The sequence below is a fragment of the Hyperolius riggenbachi genome, chromosome 1 (genome assembly GCF_040937935.1).
Source record: "Hyperolius riggenbachi isolate aHypRig1 chromosome 1, aHypRig1.pri, whole genome shotgun sequence".
NCBI lineage: Eukaryota > Metazoa > Chordata > Amphibia > Anura > Hyperoliidae > Hyperolius > Hyperolius riggenbachi.
Window position 1 is genome coordinate 231,535,035 of NC_090646.1, and position 26,832 is coordinate 231,561,866.

The 26,832-nt window shown below is 44.7% G+C and overlaps 1 protein-coding gene across 4 annotated transcripts in view; it reads right to left on the reverse strand.

Moving 5' to 3' along the window:
* GSTCD (glutathione S-transferase C-terminal domain containing) overlaps positions 1–26,832 on the reverse strand; it is a 186,279-nt gene that overhangs the window by 157,770 nt on the left and 1,677 nt on the right. For 3 of the 4 annotated variants that reach the window (XM_068231343.1, XM_068231367.1, XM_068231360.1), the window contains one exon: positions 17,041–17,143. The gene's annotated coding sequence lies outside the window, so the exon portion shown is untranslated. Of the gene's footprint in view, positions 1–2,349; positions 2,608–17,040; positions 17,144–26,832 lie in introns of those variants that run through there. The other variant, XM_068231352.1, reaches the window with a different exon arrangement.

Consider the following 26,832-nt stretch of genomic DNA (forward strand, 5'->3'; position numbering starts at 1 on the left):
GCCGATGATCGTTTCGGGGCCACTAAGGGTCCCCTTTGTCAAGGCATGTAGCAGAAAGACATAAACATGTTGCTACAGTAATGCGCATTACTAATGAGCTTTACTGTTAATAATGCTTGTTACTGTAGTGAGGATAGTGCTACTTGAGTACCGCAGGTTGCACTAATAATGTAACTCGTGGTACATGCTACCAGTAGTAGCGGTAATATTGCCGTGTGCGGTCTTTGCACAGTAACATTATCGCACTTTTTGCATCAACCCCACTGTTCCTTTAACAGATACGTAACTGGAGTGATGATCCGGCATGAAGAAATTGCTTTCCGTTAGTGCAGTTGTTAGGGATGCATAAATGGAGGAGTAGAGCAATATGCAGCAGTGTTCAAACTAATGCAATAGAGCATAGTAAGTAGCACTCCACAGAACTGATGTGATGCAGGATAAGCCATACAGATAACTGCTGTAAGCAAAAAAGGCTTAGATCTCCAGCTGGGGCTAGGGTGTAGCAAATGTAGCAGGTATATCAGAGACTGCTGGCAGCAGAAAGTGTTCTTACCGCTCAGCAGACTCGCAGTCCTCTGGTCTTGCACCACTTATTTGCAGATAGCAGGACTGTGGAGTCAGAGTTAAGGAGTCGGAGCAATTTTTGGGTACCTGGAGTTGGAGTGGGCGGTTTCATAAACTGAGGAGCCGGATGATTTACAGTATGTACCAACTCCACAGCCCTGGTAAGTAGTAGACTAAGGCAGCGTTTCTCAAACCTGTCTTCATGACTGCCCAACAATTTGTGAATGGTTTTTTCACCATTCTGGATACATCCTTTGCTTTTTCAGGCTTATTGTTGCCTTGTCCTGTCCCAACAGCATTCAGGCAGACAGGACCATACCTAATGAACATCCATCTACTATGAAATTTCAGTAGCTCACCACTGTCAGAGAAAACACAAACTAAAAGAGGTTCATGTAAGAGAAGCAATAGCAACAGGAATTGGAAGCTTATTTTTTGATGTGGAACAAATAACAGCACAGTATAAAGAGAGCCCCTGCTGCTCAGACAAATGCTACACCAAAAGGAAAGCATGCATATTTGTCAACCATCATACTCAGCTACTGCTCTGATTTCAAATAGTGGTGGTCAGGAAAAGAAACTTTAGGTTACGAAAACATGACTTATAACAGATTTATGACTTAAAGAGACACTGAAGCGAAAAAAAAAAACATAATATAGTGAATTGGTTGTGTATTATGAATAATTACTAGAAGATTAGCAGCAAAGAAAATATTCTCATACTTTTATTTTCAGGTATATAGTGTTTTTTTCTAACATTGCATCATTCTATATTATGTGCAGATTACACAACACACAGCATTCAAAATGATTCTTTCAGAGCAGTCTGTGAAGTAATGACCTCTCCTCTAGCAGAGAAAAAGTAAACAGTTTACTTACAGTTGAGATAATAAAAGTCAGATAACAGCCCTCTCCACGACTAAAGGTAGCCATACACTGGTCGATTTGCCATCAGATTCGACCAACTGACAGATCCCTATCTGATCGAATCTGATCAGAGAGGGATCGTATGGCTACCTTCACTGCAAACAGATTGTGAACTGATTTCAGCCTGAAACCGTTCACAATCTGTTGTGGTGGTGGTGCTGCCGCCGCTCCCCCCGCCCGCATACATTACCTGCTCCGCCGGTGTGACTCCAGTCCCCAGGTCACCGCTGCTCCGTCTCTGCTCTGGTCTCCGGCATGCTTTACTTCTTCCTGCCTGGCAGGAAGTTTAAACAGTAGAGCGCCCTCTACTGTTTAAACTTCCTGCCGGGCAGGAGGAACTGAAGCATGCTGGAGACCAGCGCGGACACGGAGCAGCGGTGACCGGGGGTAGTCGTGCCGGTGGAGCAGGTAATGTATGCGGCTCTATTGCGTCGGTCGTCGGGTACTCGGAACGCCGCTAGCGACGCGCTCTTACCCGCAGGCGATCGACGCTAATTTTCCGCACGGAGTGATCGACGGGATCGGACGAAAAGGATCGAAATTCGGTGTGTAGCGCGAACGATTGGCAGCAGATTCGATCCCAGTGATCGAATCTGCTGTCGAAACGGCGGCGAATCGGGCCAGTGTATGGCCAGCTTTAGACTTAGTCGAGAGTTAATGGCTTGTTTGCATAGAGATAACAACTGGAGTTTCTTAACTCTTCCTGTACTGGAAACAATTAGACTGATGTATCTGATCTTAAGGTTTTATTTCTTAGCTGTACTACACATACAAATCATAATATCATAATTTTTTTTTCGCTTCAGTGTCTCTTTAAAGGGAACCTAAACCCTAGGGAAAAAATTGAGTTTCACTTACCTGGGACTTTTACCAGCCCCCTGAAGCCATCCTGTGCCCTCAACGTCACTCCTGGATCCTCTGGTCACCTACCGGCAGCTAGTTTCGTTTTTGCCGACTCAGAGTCGGCGGGCCGCCACGCGTATCATTACACGCATTACTGCGGTAACAGGACGCTATAGCGGGTGTCAACGCGTAGTGGGGGTCACGTGTGCATGCGCGCTCACGTGATCAACTAGCGGTGACAGTGTGCGGCCATCACTGCACGCATCATTCTGTCCACCGGATTACAAGAAGAGGATGGGAACAATCGCCCCGGAAAATAAAAAAGTAAATTTATATGTATTTTGAAGCATTTTGCAGTGCAAATGCACCCCACTCCCCCCCAAGCACCCCTTTTTAAAATATCCATAAAAAAAACCCTTTGGCTGCAAAAAATAAGCCCCACACCCGGCCTTGATAAGCTCTGCCCACAGCACATGGAAAGCCCTGCCCACCACCCGCAGGAAGCTCCTTCCGCATCTGGGACACTTTGGAGTAAAGAGATCCCATACAGGAATCCTAGTGTAACCATCCCCACAGTTGTGTGGGAGAAGGTACGATGGTGTGTCCCTGACAGCAGTGACCTCTCACTCTCCCAGCATCCACAGTGACCTTCCCCTCAAACTAGCATCCACAGTGACCTCTCCCTCCACCTAGGACCCATACTGATCTCTCCCTTCCCAGCATTAGCATTGTAGTGATCCTTCCTCCCCCAGCAACCACACTGACCTTTCCCTCCCCAGCACCAACACTGGCCTTTTCCTCCACCAGCAGCACCCTACCAGTCCCCAGCAGCACTCATAGTGACCTCCCTCAGCACCGAACTGACCTCTCCCTCCCCCAGCACCCCCAATGACTTCCCCTTCCTGCAGCAACCCTCAATGACCTCTACTTCTTCCAACATCCACGCACATCCCTTTGCCCCATAGCTTGCACCCAGTACTCACACTCACATGACACCAAGTACCTGCACCCAGGCCTGACATTGCACCCATTATTCACACCTGTACACAGCCTGCACATGGCACCCACTATCTGCACCAATCTCCCACTTAACCAGTAATCACACCCAAAATACCTGAAATTAAAACCCACGACACCCAATGCCCACCCATAGCCAGCATCTAGTGCAGGCATGGCACCAAGTATCTGCACCGGTGTCACACCCAGTACCTGCACCCAGCACCCACATGACATCCAGTACACGCACCTAGATCTCACATGACACTAAGTACCTGCAATCAACACTCGCATGACAGTCGATACCCACCCATATTCAGAACCCACATGACACCCAGTATCCACACCCAGAACCCGCATGACACCCAGCACCTGCATTCAGCACGCACATGACAACCAATACTCCACTAGCCAGAAACGAGGGGGGGGGGGGGGGGGGGGAGAACGTGTGGCCATCGGTGACAGGTCCGACTGACTCCACACCATTGAATGCAGCCAGCTTCTGTGACTGAATGTGTGTCAAGCTGAGGGGCTCAGGGGGATGGTTTGGGACAGTTGGAGAGCCGGGGGAGAGGGGGGTTAAGGTCACATCACTGCAGGGCAAGGAGGTGGGGGGGGGGGGACCCACTTGTGGGTACTATTGTGCATTTCGGAGAGGAGGGCGGGGCCTCTTTTTTTGAATTTGAGCACCCCCCTCACTTAAAGACCCTTTGCACGGCCCTGATCAAAACCCCAATAAAGAAGGTTGCAGCCTTTTTTTCTCCACCTGGTGTTTGTGTGTTGTTATTTTAATTAGATATTAGAGGAACTTTAGAAAAAAAAGGGGGGGGGGGCAGTACATTGAAAAGTGAGAAGTTAAAAAATAGAAGAGGGATAAGGAAATGCTTGATATTCGCATTATTTGATCCACAATCAGCCTGCACATAATACTCTTTACTACTGGTAGACATGAAAAAACAGACAGCACCAACTGCCATTATCTGTAACCCCACCCTCTAACAATGCTATTGGCTAAAGAGGGTTTTTTTTGTTTTGTTTTTTAAAGATATATATATATATGCACAGAGGGAGATACTGGTTGCTTGGCAGTTGGAAAGAGCTGATATTTCCCACAATGCAACAAGGCTCACAGACAGGAAACTGTCAGGACCTAGGTCACAATGTGGGGAGGGAGGGGGTCACCACAATATCAGCCATACAGACTCCACTGATGATCTATTTGACAAAAGGTATAGCTTTCTTATGGGGAAAGGGGGTTATCAGCTACTGATTGGGATGAAGTTCAATCCTTGGTTACAATTCCTCTTTCAGATTCCTTGTATGTCTATGTCAGGCAGGCCCATGAATTACATTTACATATTACAGTAGTAATTTATGATAATAAAAAAGTGTTTCCTGCACAACTTACATACTGCCTTCATACGACCTTGTTGTTTCCAGTTCACTGAACTGATTCTAAGTGGCGAGTCTTCCACTTCTCTAAGCAAAAGCAACATCTTACACAAAAGTGGCTACTATTTTGCCTAGCACTTCCACATGGCAGGCTCTCCTCCACGATCACCAAGACCATTTTAAAGGCTCTGATTGACCTTGCTGAACATCATTTGGAACGTACACAGAACAAAACCATTTAGCCTCGGCAGTAATCCCCTAGAAACCCTTCATGTCTATCCTCAAGGTAGATGTTACAAAATATGCAACACAAACCACCTGCAACAGCCAGAGCCCTGCTAATGCTGGGGGCTTAGTTTTCTGGGCTGCAGAGTAAATCCAATAGATACGTTTCTCTACCTCTGGCATGTTTATGTCTTGCATCGATCTTTTCATAAACTCTGCCAATCAAACAGCAAGAGGCAATAGCAGCTTGTGTTTACTATCAGTTCAGCGGCCTGTCTAATCCTGAAATGTTTTTGTTCCGTTTTATCAAGCTTCCTTTTCACATGTTCTCTATCTCATCCTGCAGCCTGGCAAAAATGGGCAGAGGATTGCAATGAAACAAGATGCATAAAAAGGTCATCACATTCTTGCCATAAATTCACAGATGTCTTAATAGCAACATTATGGAAGATCAACAGGAAGCTGGAGGAGGCAGCAAGTGACTAATTTGCGCTATAAAGGGACTGTTTAACCATAGCTGATTTAAACCGCAAATCCAGACAAGTAAAAATCAGGAAACATCTAAGGTTGTCCAGGAAACATTACAGCTGGGCTAAAATCAAACCTAACAACCAAGCCACATTCAAAGGGACATTCCAGTAAATATACAATCTGAGGGCTGTTTTCTACAACAAATTGTGATCGCAACTACCCTGCGGCGTGATTGAGATTTTATCTATACTCACTGTATGCCTTGCGACAACATTTTTAAGTGTCACATGGGTTTCACAGCGTCATTGCGTTTATGAATTGCAACATAGGTGGCAAAAAAGTGCAGTAAAGTTTTAAAAAGTTGCTGGCTCACAAAAAAAAAAAAAATCACAAAGCAAGGTGTTTGCTATGTGGTTTTCCTGAGCTCTTATACTGTCCTCACAAGTGCAAATGCTTGAAAAATAAACATAAACATTCCCATGTGATTCACAATTAAAAATCTGGTGTCACAAACCAACCCAAAAATCGCAGTCAGTGGAAAACGGCCCTCAAACCTTATAATGAGATGCCACACCACTGATTAAAATCACCTTGTTGTTAGTTCACTTGCAATTTGTGAGCACCAGCTGCTGAGCCATGTGAATACTGAGGATCGCTCAGAAACAGCCGTATCAGTCCGCCGACAGTGCGTACACACGCTGGACTGTCGCTGGAACGTCCACCCAGCGGGAGGTGACGACGGACCCGTCGTTGCCTCCAGTCCGGCGTGTGTACGGACCTAAAGTATCACCAAATCCCAGTCACAGGAGGAAAACAAGAAGTTATGAAAGGGAAAGAGAAGGAAGTAGAGGAGAGACAACAGTTAGGCTGGGCGCACGCATGAGATGTGCAAAAATCGCACGCATCTTGCCAAAATCGCCTTTCTACGTATGTTTTTCTGAACACAAATATCAATTTTGAATTGCGTTTGTGTACATTTTAACACACAGCAATAAAATTATATTTTTAGTTTAGGACCGTTTACTGCTAGGGGGGAAAAAAGCAGTTAACCAGCAAAATGCCAGCGATTTCTTAAGGGTCCCATAGACTGGTCTATTTCAGTCAGCAATCGTTTCGGTATGATCAATCAGAAATCGATTCTATCAAATCAGCCTATCGATCGATTAGTGGCCAATTTTGATCTATTTGATCTATCTGACTGGATGGAAAATCTAGGTCGATCTGCTGCTGGCAGCAGATCGATGGTCCATAGAGTTGCATTGGATCTAATGGTCCAATAATCTATTTCCAATAGATTTCCAATAGTTTTCATTCTGAAATCCATTGGAAATCTGTTCCTAGTGTGTGGCACACATCAGATAGATTCCTGTCAGATTCGACCTGACAGGCATCTGACAGAAATCTATCTGATAGTCGAATCTGCTGAAAATCTATAAGTATATGGCCACCCATAGTGTTCGCCTAAACGTAAGAGCAAATCACCATGTGACCTTAAAGAGAACCTGAACTGAAAATAAAAAGTCAAAATAAATATGCACAGGTCATACTTACCTTCCATGTAGTCTGCTCATCAATGTCTTTCTCCTCTCCCGTGTCCTCTTTGTCCACTATGATCAATGGAATTCTCTGTCCTCCATTTTGAAAATTGCCATTACCCCAGGACAGCTTCCTGGTCAGCACGCTGTTAAACTGTAGTATCACCCACTTGAGCCATAGGGAAACATGGGCATTACCTTGCACATTAAGTTTTAACTGAAAGCTGCTGATATATAACTGACAGCAACTGGTATATTTCAGTTCTAACAAAATATTGTCAGAACTGGAAGGGATCACTGTAAGAAGAAAATGGTGAGCTTCTGAGAGGAACTGATGGTGAGGTAAGTATGTAATATTCATTTTCAGCTACATCATGTGTTTATTTTAAATAATTTGACTCACTTCAGGTACCCTTTAAAGCAATAATGTAAGTATATTACACTCAGGACAAAGTTGTAATTTTTTTTTACCGCACTTAAAAGGCATACTTGAAATAAATGTCACATTATCTGCATCTCAAAGCAACAGACAGGATTACAACAGAATGTCTGCAGTGTTACTTATACCTTTAGCTAGGGGGAAAAAAACTGGTCTCATCAATGCATTTTTCCACCTTTGCATGTTTAAAAAAAAAAAAATACTTATTGACTGCCTCCAGGTCAGGCCTGCATGATTTGATTCTCAAGATGTCAATTAGGGGCAGGATGATACCGCATAACGACATCCAAAGCCTAATGGCGTTCATAGCGCTTTATTGTAGCAGCACCGGTGTTACCAGCTATTTCACTACACAGGAAAACTGAGATCAGAGCTCACAGTGCCAGAGACTCTGGGGGAGGAAGGGGGTTGAGAGACTCACAGGGGGCTCTTTGCCTGGCTCCCTGTAACAAGCCTCTAGCAGACTGTAAAAAGCAGGAAACTAGGGGAGAAAATGAGGGAATATTTCTCTGATACGTGCCACATTCTCAGCTTGTAGACGCAGATCCCATTATAATCACAGATCCGAGGAGCTCAACATAGACTCTGTCAGGCACAGGGGTATTATTAGCACATTAAGAATATTCAGCAGCCAGTGAGCCAAATCCACGCTAATCTGCGAGTCTTAATTTTACCTGCTGCTTAATGAAGCACCTCAGTGCATGTTGTTCACAGCGCACAAAGCAGAAAAAAGGACAGAGCGCACTGCAAAACCTCAAGAGAAAAATATAAATTACATTTTAGCATTAAGACTTTAATCCATTAGGACAAGGGAAAAAATATATATATATTCTGAACACAAACAACATGTCATTGGGTTGAGTTGCACCCCGTGGCTAATTGGAAGCTGTAGTGTCACCTTGGAATAAGACTATTGATCTAAACAGTTTTTATATTTCCAGAAATAATCCATGGATATACAAGGTGCGTAGATCTATATCTAAAAACCGATGAAGGAAAAAGCAGAAACTGGAGATACATACTATTTTTAACGTAATTAATCAATGCAATGCATGGCAAATGTATGCATATCTTTAAAGCTGCATAATATTTATGGTGAAATGATCCAAAGCCACTACACAGAATGCAAAGTACAGAAGCATTAATTGAGCAGAAAGGATCAGATCACACCTCAGCACCAGTGCTGGATTTAGGCCAAGGCCTCCTAGGCCATGGCCTAGGGCGCCACAGGAGCAAGGGCACCAAAGCAGCAGGCTAAACTAGTGCAGCATTTGCAAACTTGCAAATGCTGCAATGAAGGGAGATCAGGCTAGTGCAGGCATGGGCAAACTTGGCCCTCCAGCTGTTGAGGAACTACAAGTCCTACAATGCATTTCTGGAGTTTGACAGCCACAGTCATGACTCATAAAGGCAAATGCATTGTGGAATTTGTAGTTCCTTAACAGCTGGAGGGCCAAGTTTGCCCATGCCTGGGCTAGTGCCTGAACGCGGTACTCTGCTGCCAGAGGCCTGTGCAGTGGCCACCTTGCTCTCTGTGCATGTTTGCATTGTGGCCGACGGCTATGGACTTGGGCAACATTGGTGTCATGATCGCTGCTGCAGCAGGTATTGCTGGAAGTAGTAGTGCTGCAGCTCAGGCAGTTCTGATCTCTTTCCATGCAAGCTGCATAGCTTTGTCTGCCTTTCCCTGCTGTCAGCTTGTGACTGATTATCATTCACCTGTGTGGGAATCTGCATGTCTGCTCCCATTGGATGACCTCAGTATAAAGATCTGCTTCCTGCAGGACTCCTCGGGTTTTCATAGCTTCAGTTTAAGCCTGTCTTGCTGTTGCTTCAGCCCCCGATCGTGTTTCTTGTTCTAAAGATACTTTGCTGGTCTTTGCATCATATTTTATGTTCATTGCCAATATATATGCATACCAGCACGTTTATTATTTTCCTTGTATTCGTGTTACGTTGATACATCAGTGTCGCTGATGTATACGTACACGAACTGTTTATATCCTGTGTGCAGTTAGTCAGCTTTCCAGCACGTTTTGGTAGGTTGCGCGTATCGTGATCACCCGTGCTGAGTTAGTTACCCAGCTCCTGGTTCTGTTTGTGGATTGCGTTCATCTCTGCGAAGAGATAACGAATCCTTCTGAATCCTGTTCTGTTACCGTTTGTGGATTGTGTTCATCTCTGCAAAGAGATAACGAATCCTTCTGAATCCTGTTCTGTTACCGTTTGTGGATTGCGTTCATCTCTGCGAAGAGATAGCGAATCCTTCTGAGTCCTGTTCCCTGTATTACTCCTGTCCTAGTCAGAGTTCCTGCTTATGTCATATATCGGTTCATTGCCGATATATACATATGTTAGTCAGACGTTACAAATAGTTTCATTGATAGCTGTAATTGTAATACGCTAGGAAAACATACTTATTGTAGTTTTGTCTGTGTTACGTTCATCTATCTTGATCCTGCTATTTCCTGACTATCCTGTCCTGTCTTTGTGAGGCACGCCATCGCTGCAACGCATTGGCTGCCTCATTCCAGTCTGTCTTGTTGTGGACGCTTGCTGTCACTAAGTAGCGGCTAGCTAGCAAGCGTTCATTCTGTCTACCTGTCCTGATCTCCTCAGTTCTGGTTTATGCGCTCAGCGCTACCTTGCGCTGAGACGTTATCGCAAAAGTATGGTTTGTGGCTGTCGGATCTGCACCGGCTCTGTGCGCCACAATCTCGTATTGGAGTCAGTCCTCCCCTCCACTATACTAGGGATAGCCTGTTTCCTTGTGCTAGTGTGTGTACCTCCTTCACGTCAGCTCATGCATTGCATGCTGACTGTGGAGAATACACCACCAAGCCTTACATTATGAAAACCCCATTACCAATCCCCATTGTGCAGGGGATTCCCAGAAAGTATGACACTGTTAATTATGGTTCCTGTTCCTTTAAGAAATTTGAAGAACTTAACTCTGAAACAGAAAATGAGTTTTTCTTTGAATGTGCCAGGTTCCTGGCCAATCCCGATCTCCAAGCGACTCCTGTTTCAACCTGGGCACTCCAACTAAGTTATATTTTGTTTAAAGGGGAATTATTTCAGTGGGCATTTGATGTTCTCAACCATTCCGATTTGAAAGAGAGACCGCTGGAATTTCTAGCGTTTGTGATCCATAACTGGTTGCGCATAGATCCATTGCCTTTTCCTCTAAATGAACTCCTGGCAGCAGGCCAATCAGCTGCCCCTTCAATTGTTTGCAAAAATGATCAGCAAGCAGAGAGTGTTACTGATAATTTTCCTGCAGCTTTGAATAAATCACCAAAGGCAGCAGGGTCTAAGGCAAAACGCAAACGTTCTAAGAAACGTGTCCGATCTGCAGAGTCGTTATCCTTAGCGACTGAGACCTATAATGAGATTCTGCCATTAACAGATAATGAAATGCAATTGTCTTTCAGGGGAGTTAAATGGACTTATGAAACTACTAATGAACTTTCCTCCCTGGCTAGGGAAAATAAAGATTTTTGTTTAAAAGAATTATCTGAGTATGATTATGAGGAGATATTACAGAGTATTGAACAAATCAACTTATTTGTGAACCAAGGGAAGTTTGCATACACTACAGTTCAACACTTGCTACAGGTATTGGAGATTCTTAAGAATAAGGAATCTGCCAATCACCTGCTAATTAACCCTATACATGGGCCTGCCACAATCATATCTGCAAACTGTGATCAGCCTAAATGTTTCGCTGTTAAGTATGCATGGGATCCTCCATTTGAGAGGGGAGAGATGGAAGCCCTGGTCTGTGAATGGAAGAATGATTCAAGTTCATTTTGTCAATTTTACAGTGCAAAAAGTGAAATGGTATTGAATGCATGCATTAAGTCAGCCTATAACCTAATAGAGACTGGTGTGTGTAGGTATGACAGTGTGGCTCCTTTGATTGATGTGTGGGAACTGATTTTGGATGATTTTTATGTGACTCCGAATTCGCAAATTTGGCGTTCTGACCCGCCTGCTTCAGCACCTTTTGCTGATTCAGCAGGTGATTCGGAGCTCTTTTGGTGTGAAATTGAAGTTCCTGCAATTCCACCCTGTACCATGGATAACTCAGTGTTACTTCCCAGTAAAACAGAAGCCACTGATACTTTCTTAACCTTGCCCTGCACAAATTTCTCAGCAGAGAATCCAGAGGTCCTGCTGACTTCTGAGTCCAGTCTAGCCAGTACTCATGAGTCTTTGTTCAGTGAAACAGACACCAGAAAAATCTTGCCTGCCTCTGCAAACACTTCTGCAGAAATTACCTGTGTTAATAAAGTTCAACTCCTGTCTGATCCAGCAGATGCCAATAGATGCACTACATCAGTTTCCGAGTCCCAGCAATCCTGTCTAGAAACCTCAGAACCCCAGCATCTGAATTTTCCAATTTTACAAATGGATGGTGATTCAGATGCGCAAACATTGTGTCTTGATCTTCCTGTTTCTACACCTCGCTCTAGTTTCGTGAATAGCTCAGAGCATCTGCTATGTGAACCTGAAATCGCAGAATTATTACCTTGTTCAGAAAGTGTTCCAGTAAATTTGCCCTGTACCATGAATTGTGCAGTAGATCTCTCCTATGAAGCTCAGGTCACAGAATCCTTATGCTGTCCAGCAGGTGCTTCCATGGTTTTGCCCTGCAATATGGACTGTTCAGTGATCCTGTCCAGTGAAGCTGGAGTCGCAGAGTCCTATGCTTCACCCAGTACTTTGGATACTTCAAACCCTCTAGCAGAAGACTCTGAGGCACTGCTTGCCTCAGTGGGTGTTGCAGCAATATTCACTTGTTTAGCAGCTGTCTTAGAATTAAAGTCCACTCTAAATAAACTTGATGAATCTTTGTCTGATGAAGCAGTAGTCATTGAAATATTGTCCTCGTCAGCAAGTGTCTTAGATACCTTGCCCTGTACACAGTCTGATTTAACCAATATTGTGGAGTCCCTCTCCAGTGTTGTAACAGCCGAGGAACTCCAGCCCTGTCCTCTGAATGTTTCAGAAGTCTTGCCCTGTAACATGAATAATTCTGATTCTCTGGTCAAAATAACAGAAGTCTCAGAATTTCAGTCTGATTTAGTAAGCGTTCCTGAAACCCTGCCTTGTATTTTGGAAAATTCTGATTCTCTGGCCGGTGTGGCAGAGATTCCGGAGTTCCCTTCCTGTCCAGGGAATTCCTCAGATTTGCCCAGTTCAGTGGGGGATGCTGTAATATTGACTTGTTTTGCAGCTAATTTGGAGCCCCAATCCCAGGTACTAGATGAGTCTCTGTCCAGTCCAGAGGAAGTTGTGGAATTCCTATCTAGCTCAGGTCATATATCAGAAGACTTGTCCTGTCTTGTTTATGCCCCTGAACCTGATTTGTTAACAACCTTGCTAGAATCAGCGACATCCAAGTCTGTTCCTGCATTCTTTAGTGAGAGTCCAGTGCTTGTGAAGTCTAGTCATGATGATTTTTTGTCCAGTCCTGGTTTCGGTCCTATCTTGGCTGACCCTGAGGTTCACAGTTCCTTGACATGCCCAGAAGTTTCTCTTGTACCAGTATGCCCAGATGTGCTTTGTGTGCCAGAATGCCCAAGTGTGTCTAAGGTGTTAGCGTACTCAGATGCTTCCTTAGGGGAGACATGTTCTGATGTTGCCAGTCTGCCTGCATGCCCAGAGATGGTTCTGGTCCCTGAAAGCCCTGATCTTGATGTTTGTCCTTGTAACCCTGACTCGGGAATTGCCATAGGTTCCATGGGGATTCTTGATAGTTCTCCATGTGAGCCTAAAGGGCGTTCTGACCTTTTGGGATCTCTTTGGAGCTTTAAAGTGTTCTGGGAGATCTCTGAGGAAGCTTGTCCTGGTACCTTGGACTGGTTCAACAGTGGGTTTTGTGTTGGTAAAGACAGTTCCGGTGGGCATTGCAAAGGCTTTGTCATTTTTGGACGGTCCCTGGAAGGCAGTGGGTATCGCTCAGAGAGCTTCGGGGGGCTTTCTTCTGGAAATCATGGTTCTGATGGGTGTCACACTGAGACTTGTAGTACTGATGGGCATGGTTCTGTAGGTTCTGGTTCTGATGGGTTCAGTCTTGTGATGACTGATTCTGGAATTTGGTCTTGCCGGGCTGTCCCGGTCATCATGAATTATCAGTTAGGTTGTCTCCTTGGGAAGGTCAGTTTTGAGAGGAGTCTGGTATCCGCCTTTAAGGGCGGGGGTACTGTCATGATCGCTGCTGCAGCAGGTATTGCTGGAAGTAGTAGTGCTGCAGCTCAGGCAGTTCTGATCTCTTTCCATGCAAGCTGCATAGCTTTGTCTGCCTTTCCCTGCTGTCAGCTTGTGACTGATTATCATTCACCTGTGTGGGAATTTGCATGTCTGCTCCCATTGGATGACCTCAGTATAAAGATCTGCTTCCTGCAGGACTCCTCGGGTTTTCATAGCTTCAGTTTAAGCCTGTCTTGCTGTTGCTTCAGCCCCCGATCGTGTTTCTTGTTCTAAAGATACTTTGCTGGTCTTTGCATCATATATTGGTTCATTGCCAATATATATGCATACCAGCACGTTTATTATTTTCCTTGTATTCGTGTTACGTTGATACATCAGTGTCGCTGATGTATACGTACACGAACTGTTTATATCCTGTGTGCAGTTAGTCAGCTTTCCAGCACGTTTTGGTAGGTTGCGCGTATCGTGATCACCCGTGCTGAGTTAGTTACCCTGCTCCTGGTTCTGTTTGTGGATTGCGTTCATCTCTGCGAAGAGATAACGAATCCTTCTGAATCCTGTTCTGTTACCGTTTGTGGATTGCGTTCATCTCTGCAAAGAGATAACGAATCCTTCTGAATCCTGTTCTGTTACCGTTTGTGGATTGCGTTCATCTCTGCGAAGAGATAGCGAATCCTTCTGAGTCCTGTTCCCTGTATTACTCCTGTCCTAGTCAGAGTTCCTGCTTATGTCATATATCGGTTCATTGCCGATATATACATATGTTAGTCAGACGTTACAAATAGTTTCATTGATAGCTGTAATTGTAATACGCTAGGAAAACATACTTATTGTATTTTTGTCTGTGTTACGTTCATCTATCTTGATCCTGCTATTTCCTGACTACCCTATCCTGTCTTTGTGAGGCACGCCATCGCTGCAACGCATTGGCTGCCTCATTCCAGTCTGTCTTGTTGTGGACGCTTGCTGTCACTAAGTAGCGGCTAGCTAGCAAGCGTTCATTCTGTCTACCTGTCCTGATCTCCTCAGTTCTGGTTTATGCGCTCAGCGCTACCTTGCGCTGAGACGTTATCGCAAAAGTATTGTTTGTGGCTGTCGGATCTGCACCGGCTCTGTGCGCCACAATCTCGTATTGGAGTCAGTCCTCCCCTCCACTATACTAGGGATAGCCTGTTTCCTTGTGCTAGTGTGTGTACCTCCTTCACGTCAGCTCATGCGTTGCATGCTGACTGTGGAGAATACACCACCAAGCCTTACAATTGGAGACCGAGGGGAAGCAGAAGCTTCGACACTGGAGACGAGCGGAGAAATGAGTGACACTAAAGGCTGCTGCAGTGTGAAGGTGAGCTGGCTACCTATACTGAAAGGTGGGGTGGTGGGAAAAGGAGGGATTAAGGGAGTCTTCTGGCTACTTATACTGGAGGGAGGGGTCATCTGGCTACCTATACTGGAGGGAAGGGTCATCTGGCTACCTATACTGGAGGGAAGGGGGGAGGGGTCATCTCACTACCTATACTGAAGGGGGGTGGCTGATGACAGTGGCCTAGGGCAGTAAAGAGTACAAATCCGGCCCTGCTCAGCACTGCGATGGCGGCCCGATGCTGCGGTCACGTCACGTTCAGCCACATTGTGTCTCGCACCTGGAGCACTCATGGCAGGTTCCAGACTGAAGCAAAAACCAACATTCCTTACCAGTAGAAAGCTCCCCCATAAGACATGTGAACAGTATCTGCCCCTTCACCACTTAGTAAGATGTGTGGCCAGATTCTGTGTACTCTCTCTTGCTATAATAAGCACCCTGGGGCTAAAAGGCCCGTTTCTTTCTTCTTCCACCCTTCTGAAAAGAAAAGGGCACAGCGGATCATAAATACCAACTACAGCGCCTGGTCTTCTCTTCTTCACTACAGCCTATCACCACGAAGAAGAATCAAAGTCATGTGACATTGGAGGTCTACGGAAAGATTCTACTGTATGGCGATAGGCTGCAGTTAAGGAAAGGAGAGGACCCAGCACTGGAGTAGGGATTTGTGCTCGGCTGCACACTCTGCCCTTCAGATGAGGCCAGCTTCAGGCACCACCCCTAGATTTTCCCATCTGAATCAATTCAAGGTAAGGCCAGGCCTAGGATCGCTGTGACTACTACCATGTAGTCCTAGATGCCATACACTAAGCAACCCCTGACACACTCCACATTATTAAAGCACAGCTTTTAGAGCAGGCAGGGGTTAGAACCAGGATCAGTATATTATTAGTATGTGTGTCTTGAATAGGGAGATTTTCCTTCTTTTTAGCCCAATCTACACGATACGATTCTTTGTGCGATTCGATTATGATTCTATTTACGATCCAATTAAATCCGACATGTCCGATCGGGATTTTATTTGATTCAATTTGATTTGCCATTACAAAACAATGGCAAATCGAATCCCGATCGGACATGTCGGATTTAATCGGATCGTAAATAGAATTGTAATCGAACCGCACAAAGAATCTTATCGTGTAGATGGAGCTTTTAATCGCAATTTGACATTCCCTGAGCTCCTGTCCTTTTACGCCACACTTTGTATCCAGGTAGCAATAAAACCTGGCAGGGAGTCTAAAGCTACATACCCACATAGCCATTTTTAAAGCAATCTTTCCCTTTTTTTTTTTCTTGCATGACGAGTGATCGTTTACGCAATTTCACAATGTGGGTATGTGTGCACAATTAGATTAAGCAAATGTTTTCCGATGTCTGGTAATTACAACCATTAGGACCATTTTCCATTAGCAATCGCAATCACAAACGCCAGCGATTGTGATTTTTCATAAATTTTGTTATGCGATTTTCTTAAAAATCACTCCAGAAAGAGATTCCAATTTGTGATTTGCAAATCGAATCACTATAGTGGAAAATACTTCTCATGATTTCTATGATAAAGTAGAAACCCTAACGATTTAAAAATCACTAGCGATTTGCGATTCAGCTGTGTAGTGGAAAAAGGCCCTCACAGCGTATCGAGTGTTTAGCATCCCCGATGACTCCCTCACAGAGTACCGCGATCATTTGAACCCTTATTCGCACCCGTTATGTGTCCTTGTGTGTTCCTATGGATAGAAAGATGGATCGGGGGACGCTCGTTCGTCTGGTCGCTGAGGGTTCCCTGATCCATCTTCCCCTGGGTACAGGCCTTAACCATCCTTGCTCCTTCAAAACAAAAAAACATTTGGTTTATTTAGACTTTAATTACATCACAGCAATATACAGAGCCAGATTTCTGCAAAGCTGTGGCTTGAGGCAACTGGACATTGAAAAGGGGATTGCTAGATATAGAAGAGGAGACTGAAGAGACTGAAAAGCATTTTAGTGACAAAATGTTCCATCTAATAAACAGGAAGCCAATGATTGATGAAACATTTCATATAAAAAAGGAGTATAAGAAAACTTACCCAATGAAAAAAATATCCAGAACAATGATCGGAAATTGTTGAAGACAATATAAGCACCAAGAAAGCGTTTCTTATGCAACCTCAGCTTCAACAGGATCAGTGTCTATAAATAAAAAAAACAAAAAACACACAATTGCCTTGGGATCAGATGATATTGGCTGTTTGATTTGTACAGTGGTGCTTTAAAGTTTTCTGACCCCTTTAAAATGTTTCATATTTTTACATGAATGTGTCCTAAAATATCAATTGATTCATCCTAGTAGAACAGTGGTTCCCAACAGTTTTGAAGTCGCGACACATCACGCCAAACGCTTAGATCTCGGTGACGCTCACAAACAAAAGGTTCCACTGCATACATATGTGATATGTATATACAGTGGAACCTTGGTTTGTCAGCATAATTTGTTCCGGAAACATGTTTGGCGTCCAAAGCACTCTTATATCAAAGTGAATTCCCCCATAAGAATTAATGGAAACCCAGTTGATTTGTTCCACAGTCCAAAAACAGTAAACTAAAATAAAAATGTAAACAAGACTTTCACTATAACTAACAGAATCATTGTCATCTGTTGGCTCGCCCCAACTCTATACACTTAAAGAGAACCGGAGGTGGGCAGATGGGACACAGAGCCATGATCTCTGCCTCATAACAATCCTCTGTGTTCCCACACTGCCGCTCTCTGCCCCCCCCCCCACTGCCGTGCTATAGCCCCCCGAGAATATTTGTCGCTATCTCGGAGGTAAACACAGGGAGAAGGATTACTTGTTCAAAACCTGCAGGGTGTTTCCAGAGCTGCCATACCGATCTCCCGCCTCCCTGCATGCTATGAGAAACACACGGTCTCTCAGTGCAGCATCGTGACCCAGAGGTCACCAAAGTATAAGTGGGCCATTGCGGTCCACGGGAGTGGCGGTTTTTGTGGCAACCTGATCCGCTCAGCCCCCTGGATCAGGTAGCCTACTTTTTTATTTTATTTTTTTTGAGCCCACCTTGGGTTCTCTTTAAAGAGACTCTGAAGTCTCTAAAAAAAGTTTTTTTATGTAATAAATATGTTTAATACTTTATTCCTAACTAAACCGCTGCATCCCCTCCGCAGTACGCTATCTAAATCCCCCCAAACTCCACGACTTTCTTGGTTGTGGATTTTGCTGCCCTAAGCGCTTCCGTGTGAGGCAGGGCTATGGGCTGCAGCCCTGCCTTACACGCGTCTGTCAGCAGCGGACCTCCGCCTCTCCCCGCCCCTCTCAGCAAAGGAAGACTGAGAGGGGCGGGGAGAGGCGGAGATCCGCCGCTAACAGACACGTGTGAGGCAGGGCTGCAGCCCATAGCCCTGCCTCACACGCAAGCGCTGCCCGGATTGCCCCCCGGGGAGTTTGGGGGGATTTAGATAGTGTACTGCGGCGGTTTAGTTAGGGATAATGTATTAAACATATTTATGAAATAAAAAAACTTTTTTTTAGAGACTTCAGAGTCTCTTTAAGTACAATCCTTACTGTCAATCCAAGGTTTTAGTGTAATAGAAAAATACTAATAATAACCACGAAATGGATAGAAAGAGTGCATTATCCCAAATACACTTAAAGTGAACCTCCGGACTAAAAATCGACTCAGCAGCACTGAAAAGGCTTGGTGTTTCTTTAACAGTTTCACAGCATCAGAACCTTGGGTGTAGTTCCATCATGCCTTAAATCTACAACCATTGTGCCAGTCCCAAAAAATCCTAGGATAACCTGTCTTAATGATTATCGACCAGTTGCTCTAACCCCTGTCATCGCCAAGTGCTTTAAACGACTGGTAGCCACACACATCAAGGCCTCCATCCCAGCAAATCTAGATCAACACCAGTTTGCTTACCGAACAAATAGATCGACTGAGGATGCCATCTGTGTAGCTCTCCATGCTGCCCTCTCACACCTGGAAAAGCCCAACTCTTATGTTAGGATGCTCTTTGTTGACTACAGCTCAGCATTTAACACCATTGTACCTAGCCAGCTGACCAACAAACTCCATGCACTAGGTCTTGCTCCCTCCATATGTACTTGGTTATTGGACTTCCTTACTAATCGCCCTCAAACTGTCAGACTAGGAAAACAGACATCCTCCACCCTTACCCTGAGCACTGGCGTGCCACAGGGCTGTGTATTAAGCCCTCTCCTCTATGCACTTTTCACCCATGACTGCCAGCCTATCCATACCTCAAACGTAATTGTTAAGTTTGCAGATGATACGACTGTCATTGGGCTTATATCAGACAATGAGGAAGCTGCATACAGAGAAGAAGTTAGGAACCTGACTGCATGGTGCGACATTAACAACCTGTTATTAAATACAAAGAAGACCAAAGAAATTATTCTGGACTTTAGGACCACCAAAAAGACTACTCACCTACCGCTAATGATCAATGCAGAGGCTGTGGAGAGAGTTTCCAGCTTCAAATTTTTGGCAGTCACCATCGCAGAGAACCTGTCCTGGGCTGACAATGCTTTAGCTCTAACTGGCAAAGCACAACAACGCCTCTACTTTCTGAGAAAACTAAGGAGCGCTAACCTCCCACAGAAGCTGCTGGTTAATTTCTACAGATGCACTATAGAAAGCGTTCTGACCAATTGCATGACGGCCTGGTACAACAGCTGCACGAAGGCTACTAGAGAAGCCCTGCAGCGAGTTGTTAAAACAGCAGAAGCCATTATTGGAACTGAACTACCATCACTGGAACTTTTGTATAATACTCGCAGCTTGAGAAGGGCCAAAAACATTATCAAGGACAACACTCACCCTGGAAATGCCTTGTTTGAGCTCCTTCCATCAGGTAAACGTTTTAGATCAACCCGCACACACACAAACAGACTGAAAGCTTTTTCCCATCCGCCATAAACTTGATAAACTCTGAATCCTCTCTGAAATAATTAACACTGTGTACAAATTGTTTAAACATCTGTAATACCTGGCATACTTGTATAATTTCTTCTCTTCCTTGTTACTATCACTATGTTCCCTATATGCACCGTGGGGTTGTCATGAAAAGTAATTTCGTTGTGTTACACAATGACAATAAAGTGAATTGAATTTCTCTTATACAAGCCTCATTTTTAGTTGCACAGAAGAAAACTGCCTGGGCTTTTTTCCCCTGATGCTGTGCAAAGCATGATGGGCTTTCTGATTTTGTTGTTCTCGTTCTGCTGTTTTGATGCAATTTATTTTTTACATTGTGAATTTGACATTTGAAGCCTAGCATGTGCAGCTGGGAGGGGTAATCAGGACACAGGACAGTTGGAACTGTATCTCCTGCTCCTTGTCACCTCCTTTCAACCAAAAAGATGTCTGCCCCATGACAAAGATGGCAGCCCCCATGAATCACAAACATTTGCCTGTTCTTTTAAAACAGGGTGGGTAAGAGATTATATTACCTATCTATTCTAATTAACATAACTAATGTAACTTAATGACAGTATGTTTGTTTAGGCTGAAGTCCCCCTTTAAATGTGATGCCTAGAACTTTTCAGGAATATTTATAAAAACAAACAATCAGTGGGACTGTTTTAGGGTCTCAGCCAACTTCCTCAGGCCGAATACAGTGCCAGAAGAAATTCAAGCCAGCATTTGAGGCGCTTCTTCTACACTGCATTGATTCTACAACATTTTGTTATTGTCGTGACTTACTGCACCATTGGGGCTCCCAGTGTCTCTGTGCTTTTGTTTTTATCCAGGGTCCCCCCCCCCTTTTTTCACCCTAGTTACGCATCCCAGAATTGGACGTCAAGTGTAGGTGCCCTCAGTATACCGTAGGTAGCCAAGCTTAGGTGGCCCCAGTATATGAAGTCAGGTGTAGGTGCCCAAAATATAGGTAACCAAGCATTGGTGCCTCTGTATAGGACATCAGATGTAGGTTCCCCCAGTATAGGTAGCCAAGCATAGGTGCCCCCAGTATAGGAAGTCAGGTGTAGGTGCCCAAAATATAGGTAACCAAGCATTGGTGCCTCTGTATAGGACATCAGATGTAGGTTCCCCCAGTATAGGTAGCCAAGCATAGGTGCCCCCAGTATAGGAAATCAAGTGTAGGTGCCCTCAAAATAGGTAGCCATGCATCGGTGCCCAGGGTCGGACTGGGCCACAGTAGTACAGTTTTTTCCATCGGTGGGCCCCACCACCAGGTCTCTGGTGCCCCCCCCCCCCCCCCCTCGTCTGACAGAGCTCCAATTGCTGCCTGCAGCACAAAAATTCTCCTCTCAGTGCTGTAATCACTCATGCTGAGAGCAGTGGTGTAGCTAAGGAGCTGTAGGCCCCCGATGCAAATTTTACAATGGGGCCCCCCAAGCACTCTAACAATTGATACGACGCACCAAAACCTGCCAATGGCAACTACAGTGTCAGAGATGCAAGAAGGGGATGGGGAGGAGTTTGTTAATGATTACCACTATTCAAAGTATGTATAGAAGTTATTATTATGCCTTTTCATTGCTGCTGAGTCGATTTTTAGTCCGGATGTTCACTTTAAAATGATACCCTATATACATAATCAGATAGCTTATTGGGCATACAGCACACTGTTTACCACAAGTACGCCTATCTACTCCCCTGAGCTTCAGATGAGGTTTTGTGGGGAGTAGATAAGCGTAGCAAGGGTTTCAAAGTGGTTAAGAATTGTGAAGTGTGGCAGGTTCACGCTATGTATACTGTCGTTCTTTTCTGAGGTATACTTCAAGGCGCATCGCTACTAATGTGGAATCCTGCTGATTGAACAACTAGAGGAGTGATATCCATATGAGTGTTTGCTGGTCTGTAACAGGACGCACACAGTGGGGAGCACTTATGGTGTAGAGGTGCACTCACTGTGGCATGCAAGGGAACTGGGAGATTTAAAGTTACAGTTTTACGCTATGTTTTATTGTATGTCTTTTTGAGGAAAAGTGGAGCCAAGATCGTGGTGCTAGAGGGAAGAGAAGAATTTGGAATTCATCAAAAATACGCATTCAGCTGATCTGTGGCAAATCAGCCCCTAAACGCCGGTGAGAGTATTCATTTCTACTAGAGACTGGAGGCAGTTGCAGACAGTGGGATTTCTGTGGTCTATGAAACTTATGTATGACTGTGAGGAGTGAGCGCTGTACAGACTTTTTCTTCAACATCTTATAGGGGAAGAGCTATCCCCATTGTATAGTGATCCTCCCAACAGCCTTAGACGTTCTATCCGGAGAGGGTCTGTGACATTGAGGAGCGCCCAGACCACTTTTTTACAGCTAAAAAAATGCCTGTCGATGTCTGCATTTGTGAACATCAGCGGCCATTTTCTTGTAGCCCTGTTCTAACTACAAATGGAGTGGAGGATGAGGCAGATCAGAGAAGAGCGGGAGAGACACAGAGCAGCGAGCAGGGACTGAGAGGCTGCCGTGACACATACCTGAGGCTGCCGCGGCACATGGATTAGGAAACAGTGTAGTAAATGAAGAAAACAAAATTACATTTGGTGATATATATAACATATGATTCAAGAAGATATCTGCATGTGCCAAAAACAAGTAAATTGTTCTCTAAGTTTTGATGTGACCCCCTTGTGCAGCAACAACTAAAATGCTCAATATCTGTAGCAACCAGGGCTGTGGAGTAGGTACAAAAATCATCCACCTTCCAACTCTTCAGTTTATGAAACCACCAACTTCGACCCCAGCTACCCAAAATTGCTCAGACTCCACAGCCCTGTCACTAGCCCTGTAAGGACAACTGAAGTGAGAGGGATATGTAGGCTGCCATATTTATTTCCTTTTAAGCAATACAAGTTGCTTGGCTGTCCTGCTGATCCTCTGCCTCTAATACATTTAGCCATAGACCCAGACCAAGCATAAAGCAGATCAGGAGTTTCTGATATTTTTGTCAAATCTGACAAGATTAGCTGCATGCTTGTTTCTTGTGTTATTCAGACACTACTGCAACTAAACAAATCAGCAAGGGTGCAAGGCAACTGGTTTTGTTTAAAAGGAAATAAATATGGCAGCCTAAATATTCTTCTCACTTCAGTTGACCTTTAATGCTAGCCATTACTGTAGCAGAATCAGGTCCCGTGCTTGGTGGTTATATCAGACACTGTGGTCTTCCTTGGCTGTTTCTGAGGGTAGGAACACACTAGGCAGAATAGTATATGCGTTTTCCATAGCACATAGTGGAAACCGCATATGCAATTCTGCCTAGTGTGTTCCTACCCTGAAGCTTCTTTAAAGGAGAACTGTAGTGAGAGGGATATGGAGGCTGCCATATTTATTTCCTTTTAAGCAATACCAGTTGCCTGGCAGCCCTGATGGTCTATTTGCCTAAAGACGTGTCTGAATCACACCAGAAACAAGCATGCAGCTAATCTTGTCATATCTGTCTAAATTTGTCAGAAACACCTGATCTGCTGCATGCTTGTTCAGGGCCTATGGCTGAAAGTATTAGAGGCAGAGGATTAGCTGAATAGCCAGGCAACTGGTATTGCTTAAAAGGAAATAAATATGGCAGCCTCCATATACCTCTCACTACAGTTCTCCTTTAAAGAAAACCTAAAGTCAAATCTCTTCTGCACTGGTTAAAATGAACATGAAGCGAGGAAACTCGCTTCAGATTAGATGCTTACCTGTGTAGACAGAAGGCTCTGGATACCATAGAGCCTTCCAGGTCCTCTCTTCATCCTGCCATTCCACCGATGTCCACTGCTGGATTTACAGTGGTTTGCAAAAGTATTCGGCCCCCTTGAAGTTTTCCACATTTTGTCATATTACTGCCACAAACATGAATCAATTTTATTGGAATTCCATGTGAAAGACCAATACAAACTGGTGTACACATGAGAAGTGGAGCGAAAATCATACATGATTCCAAACACTTTTTACAAATCAATAACTGCAAAGTGGGGTGTGTGTAATTATTCAGCCCCGAGTCAATACTTTGTAGAACCACCTTTTGTTGCAATTACAGCTGCCAGTCTTTTAGGGTATGTCTCTACCAGCTTTCCACATCTAGAGACTGAAATCCTTGCCCATTTTTCTTTGCAAAACAGCTCCAGCTCAGTCAGATTAGATGGACAGCGTTTGTGAACAGCAGTTTTCAGATCTTGCCACAGATTCTCGATTGGATTTAGATGTGGACTTTGACTGGGCCATACTAACACATGGATATGTTTTGTTTTAAACCATTCCATTGTTTCCCTGGATTTAGGTTTAGGGTCATTGTCCTGCTGGAAGGTGATCCTCCGCCCCAGTCTTAAAGTGAATGTGTACCGTTATAAAAATAAAAAAGTCAGATACTTACCTAAGAAGAGGGAAGGCTCGGTCCTAATGAGCCTTCCCTCTCCTCTCCCGGTGCCCGGTCCCGCGCAGGATCCCCTGTAGCAGTGTGCGACCAGTTCGGTCAAATACTGACACTTCCGCTGCCGAAGGGATGTTTCGGAAGCCTTCGGGAGCACTCGGGCTCCCGAAGACGGGCCGCTCCATACTACGCATGCACGAGCATCCTCTATGACGCAATCGCGCGTGCGTAGTATGGAGCAGCCCGTCTTCGGAAGCCCGAGTGCTCCCGAAGACCTCCGAAGTCCCTGCGGCAGCGGACGCGAACGGGGGAGCCAGCGCAGCACCGAGGGCACCGGGAGAGGGAAGGCTCATTAGGACCGAGCCTTCCCTCTCCTTAGGTGAGTATCTGACTTTTTTATTTTTATAGCGGTACCCATTGGCTTTAAAGAGAATCTGTATTGTTAAAATCGCACAAAAGTAAACATACCAGTGCGTTAGGGGACATCTCCTATTACCCTCTGTCACAATTTCGCCGCTCCCCGCCGCATTAAAAGTGGTTAAAAACAGTTTTAAAAAGTTTGTTTATAAACAAACAAAATGGCCACCAAAACAGGAAGTAGGTTGATGTACAGTATGTCCACACATAGAAAATACATTCATACACAAGCAGGCTGTATACACCCTTCCTTTTGAATCTCAAGAGATCATTTGTGTGTTTCTTTCCCCCTGCAGCTATCTTCCACTGAAGTGTAAGGCTGTTTCTTCCTGCAGAGTGCAGACAGCTCTGCCTGTATGTAATTCCTCAGTATGTGAAAGCCCAGCCAGCTCAGAGGAGGATTTATCCAGCTTGTAAAAGATAAGAGAGAAGAGAGAAGCTGCCCCAATCTAAATAATACACAGGGAGTGTGCAGAGAGGGGCCTGGAGGGGGGAGATGCATCACAGAACCACAACACTGAAGAACTTGGCAGCTTTCCAGACACAGGCTGACAAGTCTGACAAGAGAGAGATACGTTGATTTATTACAGAGATGGTGATAGTAGAACGTGCTGCAGTAAGCCAGAACACATTAGAATAGCTTTTGGAAGTTGTAGGATGATAAAAAACAGGATGCAATTTTTGTTACGGAGTCTCTTTAAGTCTTTTGCAGACTCCAAGAGGTTTTCTTCCAAGATTGCCCTGTATTTGGCTCCATCCATCTTCCCATCAACTCTGATCAGCTTCCCTGTCCCTACTTAAGAGAAGCACCCCAGAGCATGATGCTGCCACCACATTTGACAGTGAGGATGGTGTGTTCAGAGTGATGTGTAGTGTTAGTTTTCCACCACACATAGCGTTTTGCATTTTGGCCAAAAAGTTCCATTTTGGTCTCATCTGACCAGAGCACCTTCTTCCACATGTTTGCTGTGTCCCCCACATGGCATGTGGCAAGCTGCAAACGGGACTTCTTATGCTTTTCTGTTAACAATGGCTTTCTTCTTGCCACTCTTCCATAAAGGCCAACTTTGTGCAGTGCATGAAGTTGTCCTATATAGACAGATTCCCCCACCTGAGCTGTAGATCTCTGCAGCTCGTCCAAAGTCACCATGGGCCTCTTGACTGCATTTCTGATCAGTGCTCTCCTTGTTTGGCCCTTGAGTTTTGGTGGACGGCCTTGTCTTGGAAGGAGTATTGCACAACTGTAAACCTACCATTTCTGAATGATCGCTTGAACAGTGCTCCGTGGGATGTTCAAGGCTTTGGAAATCTTTTTGTAGCCTAAGCCTGCTTTAAATTTCTCAATAACTTTATCCCTGACCTGTCTGGTGTGGTTGGTCTTCATGGTGTTGTTGCTCCCAAGATTCTCTTAGGCAACCTCTGAGGCCGTCACAGAGCAGCTGTATTTGTACTGACATTAGATTACACACATAGGCACTCTATTTAGTCATTAGCACTCATCAGGCAATGTCTATGGGCAACTGACTGCACTCAGACCAAAGGGGGCTGAATAATTACGCACACCCCACTTTGCAGTTATTTATTTGTAAAAAATTGAATCATGTTTGATTTTTGTTCCACTTCTCACGTGTACACCACTTTGCACTGGTCTTTCACGTGGAATTCCAATACAATTGATTCATGCTTGTGGCAGTAATATGAAAAAATGTGGAAAACTTCAAGGGGGCCGAATACTTTTGCAAACCACTGTACATGCCCAGCTATGTCTTCTGCACTCCTTGGCAGACTGTGGAAATACTCGTGCCTCCGAGTGCTTCTGAAGACGGGTACATCCATACTGCACATGTGCAGTACATACACAGTATAGATCCCCTCTTCTTTGGAGGTATTCTGGGATGTGAGTACTTCTGAAGCCTGCTTGAGTCCCGAAGCGGTATTCGAATGAGCAGGTTGAATAACTTCAACAGGGAGAGGCACTGGAACAACGGGATGGAGAGAGAAGCAGGAAAGCTCTATGGAATCCAGAGTCTTCCCTCTATATAGGTACGTATCTAACCTGAAGCGAGTTTCCTTGCTTCGGGTTCACGTTAAATCTGCTG